The sequence below is a fragment of the Glycine max genome, chromosome 1, assembly GCF_000004515.6.
Source record: "Glycine max cultivar Williams 82 chromosome 1, Glycine_max_v4.0, whole genome shotgun sequence".
Classification (NCBI taxonomy): Eukaryota; Viridiplantae; Streptophyta; class Magnoliopsida; order Fabales; family Fabaceae; genus Glycine; species Glycine max.
Window position 1 is genome coordinate 20472136 of NC_016088.4, and position 17028 is coordinate 20489163.

Genomic DNA, 17028 nt, shown 5'->3' on the forward strand with positions numbered 1-17028 from the left:
ATCTCACTTTAGTCAATTGGTGTGACAAAGCAGGAAATCTTGGGAACACAGGCGGATACGATATCATTCATGATCAGATTATATAGATTAGGTATGTAGTAGGGTTTGCTTGATGCTATGGTAATGGTAGAAATGCTATGTACCTGTACCTATGTCTACGTTTACACCCTATGGCTAGCTATTTCTATTTAACATTTTCTTTTTCTTTTTCTTTCTATATTTGCTTATGATATGCATTGTTATTTGGAGCCATCTTCATTCATTCTCCTGGCTGAGCGAAATGGTCGATGAGACCAATTATTCAGAAATCTTGGTATAAAGCTCGTGTAAGACTCGAGTTTTGATAAAAATAGGATTATTAAATTTCAAAAAAACTTATGATTAAAGTAATTTTACAATAATAACATATGAATACTAATTTTTTGTTCTAAATAAACTCTATTAACATTTATTATTTTTTTATCTTTTATAATAATATTATTTATCATATATAAGATTAGTTTGATGTTAAATGAAAAAGAAAATAAAGAAAGGTCATTTGAATTTCCCGCTAACAAATTAACATATTATTAACTAACAATTACCTATACAAAAAGTATTACTTATCAAGTTATTATAATTATGAGAAAAATGATTATTGTAATTTTTTTTTACCGGTAATCTAATTATAACTCACCTGTGTTCACTTTTAACATAATTATCTTAAAATAATTTAAACAATTATTTATAATTGAATAATAATATAAAATTATTTTACATTATTAATATATAAACATTAAAATCTAATTATATTTCTCTCTCTTTTATCACTTTCTCTCTAGGTATTATATATTGTGTTAAGGTGTCCACAATTTTATTTTCGCCATTTTAATTATGATATTTGTATCAAATAATTTATTATTTACTTTCAACTATATAAAATATCTACATATTATTTACTAATTATTTATTTAAATAATTAATTGTATATCTCTTATTTATTTCATAGATTTACTTTTTAAAATATATTTTTTTCACACAAAAAAACATTCTCTTATTATTCATATGATGATCATTATCTTCACCATCACCCCGTTCAATGTGATCAGTATTGTTGTTATCATTATGTAATCAAAATAGAGTGACGGAACTTGTTCGTATTTTTTTTTTTTTTTGAAGAAGCCAAAGTAATACATAATATTTATATAATCAAAATTTAAAATTAAATATAATCATATTAATTTATACTCATATATATACTATCATTGTTATTGTTAATACAAAAGTGAATACACAGTCGATTACAATTATATATATATATATATATATATATATATATATATATATATGTATATGTATATATATACATATACATATATATATATATATATATATATATATAAAAGAAAAAAACAATCACATCCACATTCCAACATAGTAATTTACACATTTACAACTGAAATATAAGTTCAATAAACACATGTTTGGTGATTCACAAAATGTATAGCAAATTCAAAATGTACAGTAAAAAAATCAATATAAGTATATAAATTAACAAAACCTCTGACTCACAAAATTTAACATATTTGTCCTATAAATCAATGCCAATGGAATATAATGCTACTTAACCCAAAATTTCTAACAAAAGTCAGAACCTTATTCGAAATGTAATGTTACTTTTGCACCTTTGTTCATTTTCTTAAGAAAAAAAAAAACCTGGGGTATAACTTGCAAGTAAGCCCACTATCTGCACTTGCATGACTCACGTATTATTGCTCCCCACTTTTTAACACGTTATAAGTTTTTAAAGTCCCAGTAAAGAAAAGTTTTTAAAGTCCCGCAGAGAAATACAGAATGATCAAATATAATACAACATTAGTATTGAAAAACTTTGGGGGGCTATGGACCCCTAAAGATTCGCCACTAATCATCAAGATAGGTGGCAACCTTAACAATAATAATGTTAAAGATAATTATGATATGGATAATAAAAGTTACGAAAGATTTGTGGAAAGAGGAATATTATAAAAAGTAATTAATTAAATAAATAAGAAACATAATTATCTATTTGAAAGAAAATTCATATATTAGTATATTGATATTTTTTTAGTTAAAAGTAAGAAATTAATTACTTTATTGTGTTCAACATTGCACGCATTAAAAAATACTGTACAATAAATCTTATATAACTATGAGATAATTTAATTTTAATGGAAAAAATATACTCATTTCATAATATTATTTAACAAAAACATTAAAAAATATAATTATATATTATTATTATTATTATTATTAAAAATATATTTAACAGTAAATTTAAATATGTTTTTAATCCCTAAAATTTGACATACTTTTGGTTTTGATTTCTCAATTAAAAATTTATTTTTTTTAGTCTTAAATTTTTAAATATTATTTTTAGTCTCTCAACATAATTTTGGAGGACTAAAAATCTATTTTTCTCAACTTTACTTTGAGATACTAAAAAATAATATTCTACGAATTTAAGGGATTACAAAAATAATTTTTTTAATTGTGGGACTAAAATTAAATGTATTTTAAATTTGAGGGAGTAAAAACATATTTAACTATTAAAATAAGAATTATAAAATTAAACATATTAAGTTTTATTGAAAATAAATTAAATTTAGTTATAATATTAAGAATATGAATTCAGAATTATTTCCTTAAAAAATGTAGCATAGTTATGATTCGTGACTTGTATTCTACTTTGTTTGGTTGGAAGAAAATATGAGAGAAGAGTGAAAATAATATTGTTTGTTTAGTTTAATAAAAATAAAATAAAAAAATAATACTTATTGGCACTTTTTCATTTTATTATCACTCTCCTTCAACATAACTAACATTAGCGACGCCGAAAGCGTAAGCCTCGTTGAATACGCAGGCGTTGCCAAGACTGAGAATGGAACCGTGGTGCTCAACTCACTCATCAACGGTGGAGATGGACGAGTCTATTTCTATTAATCTATTTATCTCTTTCTTTATTATTCTTTTATTTCTTTTTGACTAAATACTTTTCATTTTAATTTTATTTCGCTCATTTTTCATACATATTTTATTTTCATATTAGAGATATAGATTGATGTAGCTCTATGTAGAGCTTGAAAATCTTGGATCTTCTTTATTAATGGGATCGTTTGCTTCTAAAAGATCAATTACAGTAGAACGAAAAAGGAGGAAAATTGATTGGAGACGTCACTTCAACAAGAAAATGAGTCAAGAACAACCTCACCACCATAAGGAATCATGAATAAGGGCTTAAAAGTAGGAAAAGATGAGTGAAGGGAGAGGGAGGGAGAGAGGGGGGGAACGAAATTTAATTTATGCCTCAAAATCTAAACTTTGAAGTCTAATTTTTCAAATGATTAAAGTTAAAAAAATACACACACAAGGACTATGTATAACCTAAGTGTCACACAAAATTAGATGAAAATTTAAATTTCTATTCAAATTTTACTTGAATTTGAATTTGAATTTGAATTTGTGGAGCCAAAATTTCACTAATTATGATTAGTGAATTTCAGCTATGGTTCAGCGTACTAATCCAAGATCAAATCTAATATTTTCCACTAAGTGTACTTAGGTGTCATGAGGCATGTAAAACATGAAGGACATGCACAAAATATGAATATATGATGGTGATGGGGTGTAGCAAGCAAATGTTCACATTTCCCTTAGGCTAGTTCGAAATTTAATTGGATCGGACTTCTCCTAATTCAATTAAATTTTTCTCCTAACACACACATCAAATAAGACACTTAATGCATGTGAAATTACAAAACTAGTCTAGATGCCATAAAATACAAGGGCTGAAAAGTCTTACATTTCTAGGGTACCCTCCCTACACTATGGAACCCTAAATACAAGGCCCAAAAATAATGAAACCCTAATCTAATATGTAAAAAGATAAGTGAGTTCATACTTAACCCATGAGCCTAAAATCTACCCTAAGGCTCATGAGAACCCTAGGACCTTCTCATGCATCTCTGGCTCAATCTTCTTTGAGTCTTATATTCAATGCCCTTGTGGGGTAGGATTGCATCATCGACTAGCATTAGTTAATTACAAGTTAGTTACTCTTGTAACCAATTATGTTATATAAGACACAATGTATTCATGTAATGAGTGTGTTTTGCTTATTTGAGCATTATCCAAAATAATATCAACCAGTTTTTTCCTTTCACCATTTTTCTCTCTTCCACTTTTTCATTTTCTCCTTTTTTTTTCTCTTCCATTTACATTCATTCATTCATGGCAAGCATGAGATTTATCATGGTATCAAAGCTTTCATCTCCATTTTTCTGCTGCTTTGTTCATCTTTTTCGTTCAAAGATTTCTCATGGTTCTCCATTTTCTTTCATCTCCATTTTTCCCCTACTTCATTCATTTTTTTTCATTTAGAGATTTATCATGGTTCTCCATTTTCTTTCATCTCCATTTTTCTGCTGCTTTGTTCCTTTTTTTTATTATCTGCTTTCCCAAGAAAATCAAAACACAAATTTGTTTCGAAGAAGGAATTCTTCCAGTTTCTAAAATTGATAGTCGCTACTGCCTCCACATGTAATCGTCAATTGAAGGCACGTGAGGTGGTCTAGAGAACTCAAAATCTCCTTCAACTTAGTCTTCTCTTTAGGTGTTGTTAAGAAAGCCGTTGAACTAGGTGGATGGCATTGGTTGGTTCTTACAAATGGTATTGAAGTGAAACTACAAAGGAATGATCTTAGCGTGATTGAAGCACAGAACCTCTTTGATGGTTGTTGCAACTTATGGTAGCATTGATGTTATGAAGATTATATTGTTGTGCCCCGAGACAGATGTGAATTTCGCTGTGAGGCACACAAAAGCACTACCCATTTTTTTTCCTACAAGGTCTTTGATTAAATGCTTCTGAAGATTTTAAAGCTATTGACTATTTTTTGAAGTCCTGCACTATTTCAAAAAAGTGCACACCAATTGTTTGGTGATTAATCTTTTCATTATTTTGTTGATATTTGGCCTATTTTGACTTATTATTTTCATCCTTTTTAGGCATGTTTTGATGATTTTAGCTTCTGCCATGTGTGGTGGTTAAACATTGTTCATTTGTTTGCTTTTGTCCATGGTGGTCAAGTATTGTTTTAGCTTCTGTCATGGGTGGTTAAGCCTTGGTTGCTGTTGGTTTACAAAGTGCTTGTGAAAAGTTCTCATTGAAATAGATTTTGTGTTCTTCCATTTGTTGATGCTTTATGTTGATGTTAGCTTATGTCCATGGTGATTAAGCATTGCTTGAGCTTTTTCCATGGATAGTTAAGCATTGGATTATTGTTTTGCTTCTGTCTTAAGTGGTTAAACATTGTTTTGGCTTCTGCTCTTGATGGTCAAGCCCTGTTGCTTCTGTCAAGTGGTTAAACTTTGAGGTATAGTTTCTACTTGGTGGTTAAACTTTGATAGTTTCATGGATTGATGATTTGAGCTTCTGCCAAATGACCTTGTTGTTGATTTTGCTTGATGATTAAGCTTTGATGCTTGCTTTGGACTCTTTGAAGAAGATTGAGATTGGTTGAAGATTTCTAGAAGCTATGCACCATGACTGCACCTACATTTTGTTTGTTTCTAAATTTCTGTTTTGACCGATATATTTTCGGTATGTTTAGCTATATTCCAATTTTTTAAACTTTATTTTCATTTCCTTTGATGTAAATGTATTATCTTTTCTAAGTTAGAAGTGTTTTCAACACCTTCTAGCTTGCGGGAGGTATTAGAGATATAGATTATTAGCATTAGTTAGTTACAAGTTAGTTATTAATTTAGTTAGTTACAAGTTACTTACTCTTGTAACCAATTATGTTATATAAGACATAATATATTCATGTAACGGTTTGCTCATTTGAATATTATCGAAAATAATATCAACCAGTTTTCCTTTCTCTATTTTTCTCTCTTCCACTTTTTCATTTTCTTCATTTTTTTCTTTGCATTCATTGATTCATGCTAGACATGAGATTTACCATTTCATTCACTTTATTGCTCTCCTCTTTATCCAACAAACCCTGAAGGTTAACCTTCCAAGTATATTTGTAAGTGTACTCTTCAAAAGACACAAATGCATGTATACTCCCTCAAACTCAATTATAAGAAAAAAATATTGAATTAAATATAAGTAAAATTTAATTATTTTCTTGTTATTTAATGATATCGTTCTAATAGTATTCATCAATTAATTGAGCAATGTTGGGTGAGTGCTTCTTATTTTTTATTTTATGGTGACTTTTAGGAGCTGGTATCTAAAAGATAGTAATAATGAGTTTTTTTCTTTACCGGATAGTGACAATTTATTTTTTCAAAAGTTCCAAAGAGATGTAGATTTTAAAAATTTATCCAAACAGCAGTAAATCGTGTTTAAGAAACACGACTTTCAGACCAAAGTCATATCTATTATTATGAGAATGCCTCTTTTCTTAACAAGTATATAGTGAATTTTTTGGATTTTAATAACCATGTGATCATAATTCGAATATTAGTCTTGAATATAAAATAAATTGTGTTAAAGGGGAATATTTATTTTATATATATTTATAATTTTTTATGAATATTAATAACCGATTCTTAGAAAAATTATTTTGCATCAATATTATGATAAAAAAAAGATGGACTTCAATAAATTAGTTTTTCTTGTCTTTCATATAAAAAACAATTATCAGATTCCGATTTGCCACTTCCAAGTGCTATTATGTCTCACGACTTTTAATATAAAATATATTTGAAAAATGAAAATACAAAAGAACTATAAAAAAATTCAGAAACAATTATCAGTTGTATAAAAAAGCATTAAAAGTCGTAGTAAAAAAATAAAAAAAATAAGAAGTTGTGGTTAAATTCAAGACTTGTATATAAAATATGTTTTTTTAAACAGGTGAAGTCATGAGACAATCACTAAAACAAATTAAAAAAATATAAGTCTTATATATTTTACAAAATTTAATTAGTTTAATTATTCATTTCAATAGTATAGTTATTAAAAAAATATTTTGATCTTATTTAAAAACATCTCATTACATATTATTTTGAATCCTTTTTAGTCTTTTTTTGTTTACCCATATCATTCTAGTCTCATTTAGTCCTTATAAGGAGGACTAAAAAGATTAAAAATAATATATGTAAAAATTAAAAGAAAAAATTATTCAACTATAAACAGCAAATGAATAATCAAACGAATTTAATTTATTTTCAATTGAAATAAAAGTAATATACTAGAGTCGTATATCAATTAACCAAAAACTAAAATTCGTGACTGTATTCACGACTTTTATAAAAAAAAAAATATTATAGAAAAGGAAATGTAAAAGTCATAAAAAGAGATACGAGTTTAGTAAGGAAGTCGTGATTCAAAAATACGACATATTCGTTGGTAATTTTCCAAAATGTACTACTTCTTATTGGAAATTTTGAAGAAAAAAGAATTGCTTTTGTCCGGTCAAAAAGCCAGTAATAGTGTTAACTTTAGTCTGACAAAATAATTATATTAAATCAATTTAAAAAGATAAAGGAATAAAATAAATTTTTCAAAAGATAAAAGATGAAATTAAAAAAAATAAAGAAGAAAAAATATTTATTGAGGCTTTTTTTACATATATTTTAAGCTTAATAATCAATTTGATTTTCAAATTAATTTAATTGATTAAATTTAATTTTTTAAAAGATTTAATTTGGTCAGATTTATTTTATTTCTTATAAATAAATCAATTTAATCTCTAAATTTTTATGAGTTTACGACAATGCGGACATATTATCTTGCTTGCATCATTTAATTAACTAAAGTCTAAACTCAAATGTAATAGATTAGAAGACCGTTAATTAATTATGATAAAGAATTTGTAATAAATGATCGTAACAAGTTTGGTATCCTGATATTCTTAAAGGCAATCATTTCTTCTAAAGTGAGCTGGTGGATAGGGCTAAGCCTGCTCAGAGTGGGAAAAGGAAGTGCTGAAATGTTGCACTGTACTACTGAGACAAGCGCAGAGGAGATGGCCGTGGCTGGCTATACCCTATGCCAATGCTGCGGCTTCAGTTCTGCCACAGACAGATGCTGATGCGGTGATGCCAAGTGTGGTACGATCATCATTCATCACAATCGCTTCCCATACTTGTCCTCACCCTAAACCTCTCTTTGTCTGAACCTCCCAATCTTTCCACACTACCCAAATGTCTCTCCTTCGTAAATCGTAATTAAACAAGTTATTCACAGTAAAGTGTAAAGGTACGAAAGTGAATTAAAATAAAAAAAATGTGAAATAAAATAAAATTTAGAGGTAAGGGATGGATATTAATTTTTAAATTTTTTTATCCTAATGTATTCAAGTATAATTAAATTAAATATTATTTTAATTTTTGTCTGGTTGTTAAAAATAAGAGAAAAAGAAAGAAAGAAATTTTTAATTAGACTTTTTAACTTATATTTATTTGTTAAGTTGGTCTTTGTTGTTTTCTCTGTTAAGAAAAATTAAAAATCTAATTAAAAAAATAAATATAAATTTAATGATCCATCTTATAAGTTGATGATGAATGGTTAGCTATTAATTAATTTTATAATTCTACATTTATTCATTTACAATTATGTAGTTACTTAACTTAATTAAATAATATGTGTAAATTATTATAAACGTCTACTACTTAAATTTCATTCCTATGAATAAATAAAGTTATGAGTATCTTGGTACTTTCCATGAATAAAAAAAAAGTTACAACTATGTTTGCCTTGACGAGGCCTCCTATTTCAAAAAATAAAAATAAAAAAGGCCCATTGCATTTCAAATTAAACTTTACACTAACAATTAAAATTAATTTAAACTAAATAGAATTTTTGTTATAATAAATAAATTAATTAATAAAAATTATATTCTTCATGGATTGTTTGCATATCTTTTGTAATTTCTATGTGTATTTAATTATTTTTTTATAGATTATATTTGACGCACAATAATTACTGATTTTGTATTTAAGACAATGATTCATTGATTTTGTAATAATTAATTTATTTCTTCTCTAAAAAAATTATATTATTTCTTGAAAGCATTTTTTGGAGATATCTTGATACCTAGAAACTAAATTTTCATAATTGTGTATTTCCTTTTTAAATATCATTGCTGCTTTTCAATACGATTTTTCACCTTCCTTAATGAACGTCACAAAATAACATATAAAAATAAAAACATGCTTAAAAACACAAAACAAACTTATACTTGAGTCGCTAGATGCCTAAAATAGTAGAGGTAATATAATTCTTACCATTTAGGTAAAAGGAAAATGCAGAACATAAAGATTAATACAAAGCAATAGTATTATCATCATTTTAAATAACGAGATTAAAATCCTAATAATTGTTCTTTGCTTGGATTGGTTTTTGGTGTTTATAATCTTATTAATATTATTCATTTTATTCTTTCAAAATTATATTTATGTATATATGGTCAAGAGTAAGAATAATTTCATACCCAGTAAAAAAAAGAGAATAATTTCATACAAGAATTGAATATTATATATGAAGTAAAATTAATGCTAAAATTATGTTGATAATTTTTTAAAAAATATAATAACAACAATAACAATAATAATAATAATAATTTAACTAAGTTAAACCACTCATTTTCCTATTTGATAATATAATTTAAAATTAAATAAACATTACACATTAAGATATAATATAAATTTATACAATGATTTAAATTTAAAAAATATGAGCGTCATATCATAAATATTTTATATAATAAATTTATTTTAGCTTTATTATATATTGATAATCTTAATATATCTCGTTAATTGCTCATGTTACTATACTGGTAAATTTAATATATAAATTACAATGGATAATTTCTTCACTAAAAATATACATTCAATATGCAGTTCTATTCTTTTTAATGTATACCAACTGTAGCACATGTCTATTTGCTATACGGTCATATTCCTGCATTGTATTGTCGTAGGATATATATTTTCTAATGTGATTTAATGAATTGAAAGTTTATATGAAGGATATTCATACTATATTTAGTATATATAATTTATATATAAATGATGTTTATAATGTTTATTGATTATATCAAAATATATTTGCTATTTTTTTAACTTCAAAATTTTAAAAATTAAAATATGTGAACTTTTATATATTCTATTTGTATTGTGATACTAAATACGTATGCGTTTTTTTTTATTTGATTAATTTGTGTTGATACGTGATAGAGAATTAAATTAATTTCCTTTGTTTATTTTTAACTGGTGTTTGAAAACTTAATTTTTTTAATCTTACTAATTTTGAAGTAACCCCCACTATTTATGTTTTATTTATCATCCTATCTATCTAATTCATTGAAGAATTTCTTTTATATAAGAATTATAGATAAATATAATACTAACTTTCTCTAATTCAAGCATCCAAGCAAGAACCAATAAGTTGAAAACCATGGTATATTTTCACACATAAGAAAATAAACTTATTTCTCTTAAACATGTGTACACCCAAGGAAGTTCAAGAGCAACTATTCTTGATCTCGATTTTTGCTTGTAATAATGTCCTACTTGGGTCTCATATAGTATTGAGATGATCAATCTCAATATTTCATGACAGTGTAACTAGAATTTATGGTATAACGAACAACCAACACAATTCTACAATGTCAAGTAGCTTCACACAATTCACATGGGAACACACACAAAAGATACATAAGGCACAACTCAGTTTGAATCAAACTACTATGATACTACTATTGTGACAACCCTATAAAGGCAAATATCACAACAAGGAGAGCTGATTTGTGATTTAAAAATTTTCACAAGCCTTTTTGACAAAAAAAAGCTACTGACTAATAATGTTCAAAATATGAAGACAATTTTTTCACAAACAAGTTGGGTCAAATGATACTTAACAAATTTTGCAAACACTTGGTCGGTTAACAATAGATAATAGAAATAAATCAGACACAAATTTTTTATACATGTTCGTCTCTATCACTAAGACTATGTCCATTTTTGGTAACCCACCAAGTTTCCACTAACTTTTATAAAGTTACAAGTGTTGTTCATTACCACTTCTGTCTCTTACAACAAAGTTTATCCCCAAGCTTTGACGAACCAAGTATTCTTTGTTCTACCAAGCTTTCATAAAATATTTTCACATCCAGATGATATGCTTTGAGTACATGAATAAAATAACATGAAGAGAAAACTTGATACTCCCCTTCTGATAAATGTCTTCTTGGTCTGCTTCCCCTCAGATGATGTTTTCTTCTTGATTCTTGATAAGCATATGCATCTTGATAATAATCATCCTTCCTTTGGTTGGTAGTCATCAAAGATCAAAGAGGATCTCCATAGATGAATGTGTATCAATATCAAAATTAGAGCTTGGTGGAGAAGAAGTCTTCTTCTTAAGAGAGGTGTATCCTGATGCAATCCTACCTAGCAAGGGCATTGGATAGAAGACTCCAAGTAGATTGGACCAGAGATGCAACAAAAGACCTTAGGGTTCTCATGAGCCTTAGGGTAGATTTCGAGCCCATGGACTAAGTATGAACCCGCTTATATTTGTACATATTAGATTAAGGTTTCATTATTTTTGGACCTTGTATTTAAGGCTCCACAATATAGGTAAGGTACCTTAGAAATGTAGGATTTTTTAGCCCTTGTATTTTAGGGCACCTAGACTAGTTTTTGTATTAGGGGTAGTTTTGTAATTTCACATGCATTAAGTGAATATTTGATGTGTGTGGTTGGAAATAAATTTAATTGAATTGGGAGAAGCCCAATCCAATTAAATTTTAGAGAGGAGGTGAGCATTTTCTTACTACACCCCATTGCCACATCATATAGTCACACTTTGTGCATGTCCTTCATGCTTTACATGCCTCATGACACCTAAGCACACTTAGTGGAGAATCTTGGACTTAATCTTGGATTAGTGGGCTGAACCATAGCTAAAATTCACTAATCATAATTAGTGAAATTTTGGCTCCACAAATTCAATTTCAAATTCAAGTGAAATTTGAATAGAAATTCAAATATTTCTCCAATTTTGTGTGACACTTAGACTATAAATAGAGGCCATGTGTGTGCATTTTTTTAACTTTGATCATTTGAGAATTAAACTTCAAAGTTCAAACCACTTTTGAGTCACAAAATTTCGTGCTCCCTCTCTCCTTCTCCCTCCATTCATCTTCTCCTACCTTCAAGCTCTTATCCATGGCTTCTTATGGTGGTGAGCTTCTTCTTGACTCATCTTCTCCTTGAAGTGGCGTCTCCAATCATCTTTCTTCCTTCTCCCTTCCGCTGCCATTGAACTTCAAGAAGCAAAGGACTCCATTGATGAAGAAGATTCAAGGCCTACAAGCTCCAATAGAGCTACATCATGTTGTAGCCTTCTTGTAGAAAAAAATTTGTAATGAGATATTATCTTGGTTTTTTCCACAACATACTTCTTGTCTTCAAGGGCTTGCCTAAGAGCCTCTCTTGTCCTCAACAATTTGGCTTCCAGAGCTTTAGCATAAGCTTGAAAGGGTTGAGGCACTACTGTGCTGTAGACATAATAGGCAAATGAACATAGTCTAATTTGTAGAAAGAAATAATAAGTATAACAATTATTGTATCCACAGAGACTAAGTGCAACATAAAGGGAATCAAAAAATTTTTACATGCAATTGCTGCAGCGAGTTGTTAATTCATTGTGGCGTGTGAAGTTTCAAGTTTTAGAAAAGAAATGTTTTGTTGTAGCAAGGCAATAATGTGCTATGGCGAAACTAAACTGTTTTTGGTTTTCAAACACAATTCGGAGCAAAATTGAAATCAAACAAATTAAAGTGTTGTTGAGATGAAATCTATAGAATTCTTCATATGAAACTCGTTTCTAATCAATCTCTTAGTTCAATGCAACCAAGATCCAAACTACAATGACTAATCCTAATTCCTTAGGAATTAATCCTTGAGTTCCATGCCAAATCCCTAATTCCTTATGTGATTTAGACCTAGAAAATTAGATTTTGATTAGTGAATCTCTACAAATGCAAGTATTTGATCCATTCCTGTCATCAAAGCCTTGTACAATTTCAATTTATATCTAGGATTTGAACTTGTTTCCACACAATCCAAATCCCTAAAAGCTAGTTTGATCTCTCTAAACATGCATCTAAGCATAGAAATGAAATAGGATCACATTAGCTATAAGAGTTAATCAGAAAACAAAGATTAAATACTTGAATTCTACTTCAATCATTCAACAATTGTGAAATTTAGCTCATTTGGATAATGAAGGATCTAATTAGAACCTCAAAAGAGCAACAATGGAGGAAGAGAGAGAGAGAGAGAGAGAGAGAAAGCTTGATATTCTATTTCTCATAATTCACAAATAAACCAAAAGTCTTTACAAATGATGCTACAAACTCTTTAAATAGAGCTGAGATGACATTAAAGTTTTATGCCTCAAAGGATTTTCGTGGTAGCAAAATTATACTTATGAACTAAGGACTCTACACTTGATATCCATGCCTTTAGACTTTATTCATTAGGTTGAGAGATTGACTCATTGGGGGCGAGATCCTGTTAAATTCAAGGTCTTCATCTTTGCAAAATTGTTGTGGCGAGGCTCAACTTCGTTGTAGAAAATCTTCATTATTTCCAGCTGATCAAGGGTCCTGTTTCGTTGGGGCAAAAGTACTTCTGGCTGTGGCGAGATCATCTCTGCAACTCTTCAATCTTTGATGATCAAAATATGCTCTTGTAACATTCAATACACCAAAAATCAAAAATTGTCTTTTTAAGTTTCTACAATGAGTTTACATAACGAAAGCCACAATTATGAACAAAAATTCTAAAGATAAGCTAAGATAATTGCTCACAAAATAAGGTGTGAAAGGAAATTATCAGACACAAAGAGTTGGATGATCTTATTAGGGTCTTCTTTAATTAATGGAAGCTCCAAATGCATTGAGAAAAACTTTGAGTAAGACACACAAACAATGAAAGAATAATCACGATTAGACTCACTGAAAAATTTTGTTGTCCTTGGTTTGAGCATGTTGTCTTCAAAAGCATTAATGTCCATGACAGGTAAAGAATCTACCATGTTGCTAATGAACTCCATCTGCAAGCGGCTTCTCATGAGGTTCAATCCTAAACAATGCTCATTGAACTTATGCATCTGCCTTCAAGTGTACCAATCTAGATTCATATGAGTCATCTTCTTCTTGATAGCTTCAATCTCATGCTTGAAGGGTCTACCAAGGTGAACTTAATGAATCTGGATGGGGGTGCCTCTTTGACATCTTCCTTAGTTGGGTTTTGTGTTGTTTGGGGACAAATCATTGTTTAAGTTTAGGGTATTTTGATAATCGCTTCTCAAACCTTGCTTTTGTTAGCAATTATCTAACTTTTCAAGGATTTTTGTGAATAAATTTTTGCTTTTGTGAATAAACTTGTTGATGCAATCTTACCCCCCAAGGGTCTTGGATAGAAGACTCCAAGAGGATTGAGTTAGAGCTGCTAAAGAAGGCCCTAGGGTTCTCATGAACCTCTGGGTAGATTTCTGAGCCCATGGGCCAAGGTTGGGTCCATTATTCTTTGTAAATAATAGAATAGGTTTTTCCTTCTTTGGGGCCTTGTATTTTGACCATTCTAGTAGTATAAGGCTTTAGCCTTGTATTTCAGGGCATTTTGAGTAGTCTTTGTAGTAGGGACTTTTTTGTATTTTCATGTATTTTGGCATAGGGGCGAGCTTAGCTATTATAGGGTGTGTGTGTAGCTAAGCTCTAGCTTCTCATCTCAATGAGGTGAGCATAGCTATTAGAGGGGTGTGTGTAGCTAAGCTCTAGCTTCTCTAGGAATCTTCTCAAGCAAGCTTCTCAAGAAGCTTATCAAGGAATCTTTTCAAGGAGGTGAGCTTAGTTATTAGAGGGGTGTGTGTAGCTAAGCTCTAGCTTCTCAAGGAAGCTTCTCAAGAAAGTTTCTCAAGGAAGCTTCTCAAGGAAGTTTCTCAAGAAAGCTTCTCAAGGAAGTTTCTCAAGGAAGCTACCTAGGCTATAAATAGAAGCATGTGTAACACTTGTTGTAACTTTGATGAATGATAAACTTGTGAGAAAAACTTCAAAGTTCAACTTCTCTCCCTCTTTTTCTCCTTCAATTTTGTGATCCCCCCCTCTCTCTCACATTCTTTTCCTCTATTGAAGCTTCCTCTCTAAGCTTTTTATCCAAGGCATTCTCTTGGTGGTGAAGCTTATCCTTCCATGGGTTATTCCCTAGTGCATGGTGCCTCCTCTAACCTCTTATCCTTTATCTTCCGCTGCATCTCCATGATGGAAAATCACCATTGCAGGACCTAATTGAAGCTCAAAGATTCAGCCTCCATAGAAGCTTCTCAAGCAAGCTTCCATCAAGTGGTATCAGAGCACAAGAGCTTCAAGTAGGTGCTCCTTAATTTTCAGTTTTACCTTCTCCTCCATTGTTGTTTTTTTCCTCCATGCATCTCCTCACATGTCTTGTTCTAAATGTTATTAAGATGATTTTTTAGAATTTCCACCGATTAAACTTGCTATAGAAGCTAGATTTGATTTTCTATAGTTCAAATTTCTTGTTCTTCTTCTTGAACCATGAATTATGTTGAGTTTAGGTTCCTTTGAGTTTTGTCTTGCTATTTTTTGTGGCTGAAACCTAAACTATAAAATTCTTACAAAAACATTAAAGTAGAAGAAAACCTCAGAAATCTAGAGTGACTTGTTCACCTATTGTAGTTTTGTCATAGAAGTCATGTCTATTCATGAAACTTGTCACATAAGATTTCTTATGTTGTGCTGAATTTTATTTTTCTTGTTTCTTTGTCTAACTCATTTTTTTCATGATTGTATGAAATTTGTTTAGTTTATTAGTTGATTTGAGTCAAATCTTGCATGTTAATTAGTCCTTAACATGTTCATGCAAAATTCTTAGAGAGTCTTTGAGTGTGAACCTTTTCTTGAACTTTTATAGTGTGTTTGGATGGAGCAATTTAGTAGGGGAATTCATTTTTTCAAGGAATTTAAAATGATTCATGATAAAATAGCTTGTTTGGATAGATTATTTGAAAGGAGATTTAATTTTTGGTATTTTTATGAATTATTTTGATTGACTAAAACAGTGGGATTTCAAATTCTCTCAAAAAATATAGAATTTGAAATTCTTTTTTTGGAGATGCTCACTCTAACTCATGTTCTTGCTCACGACTCTTTCTCGCTCAACACTCACAACTACGGGTGACCAAAGTTTTTACGGCCGATATCGACATAAAGTTGTTTTTCATTGACGTTGGTCGATATTTTTTCGGTCAGAATTTTTTTGTATGACGTCAACTAAAGCTATTTTTTGTTGATATCGGCTAAGATTTTTTTTAGATGATGTTGGTTAAGGTTATTTTCTCACTGACGTTAGTCATGGGAAATTTTTGCTAACGTTGGCCAAGGATTTTTTTGGCCGTTGTCATCCAGGTTTTTTCAGTTGATGTTGACCAATGATTTTTTTGGCCAACATTGGCTAGATTTTTTCTACTGACATCGATCATGACTAACTTTTGAGTAAACACTTGTTAGGATTTTTTAGCCGATGTCAGCTAGGTTTTTCCAGCCAACATCAGCCAAAGCTATTTTTTAGCCAATATTGGCTAAGGTTATTTTTTAGCCGATGTTAACTAGGGTATTTTGGCTAATGTCAACTAGATTTTCTTAGCCGACGTCGGTTATGATTTTTTTGCTGACATCGACTAGGGTTTTCTGGCTGACATTAGCCAGAGCTATTTCTTAACCACATTAGCTAGGTTTTTTGGTTGATGTTGGCTAGGGTTTTTTCTGCTAACACCAGCTAGGTACTCTTGACCAACATCGGGCATGACTATTTTTAGTCGATGTTGGGTAGAGTTTTTTGTCCGACATTGGTCAGGGCTATTTTTTTAGCCAACTTCGACTAGGGATTTTTCAGCCAACATTGAACAATGATGTTTTTCGGCCGACATTGGGTAGGTTCTATTTGTCGGCATCGACCAAG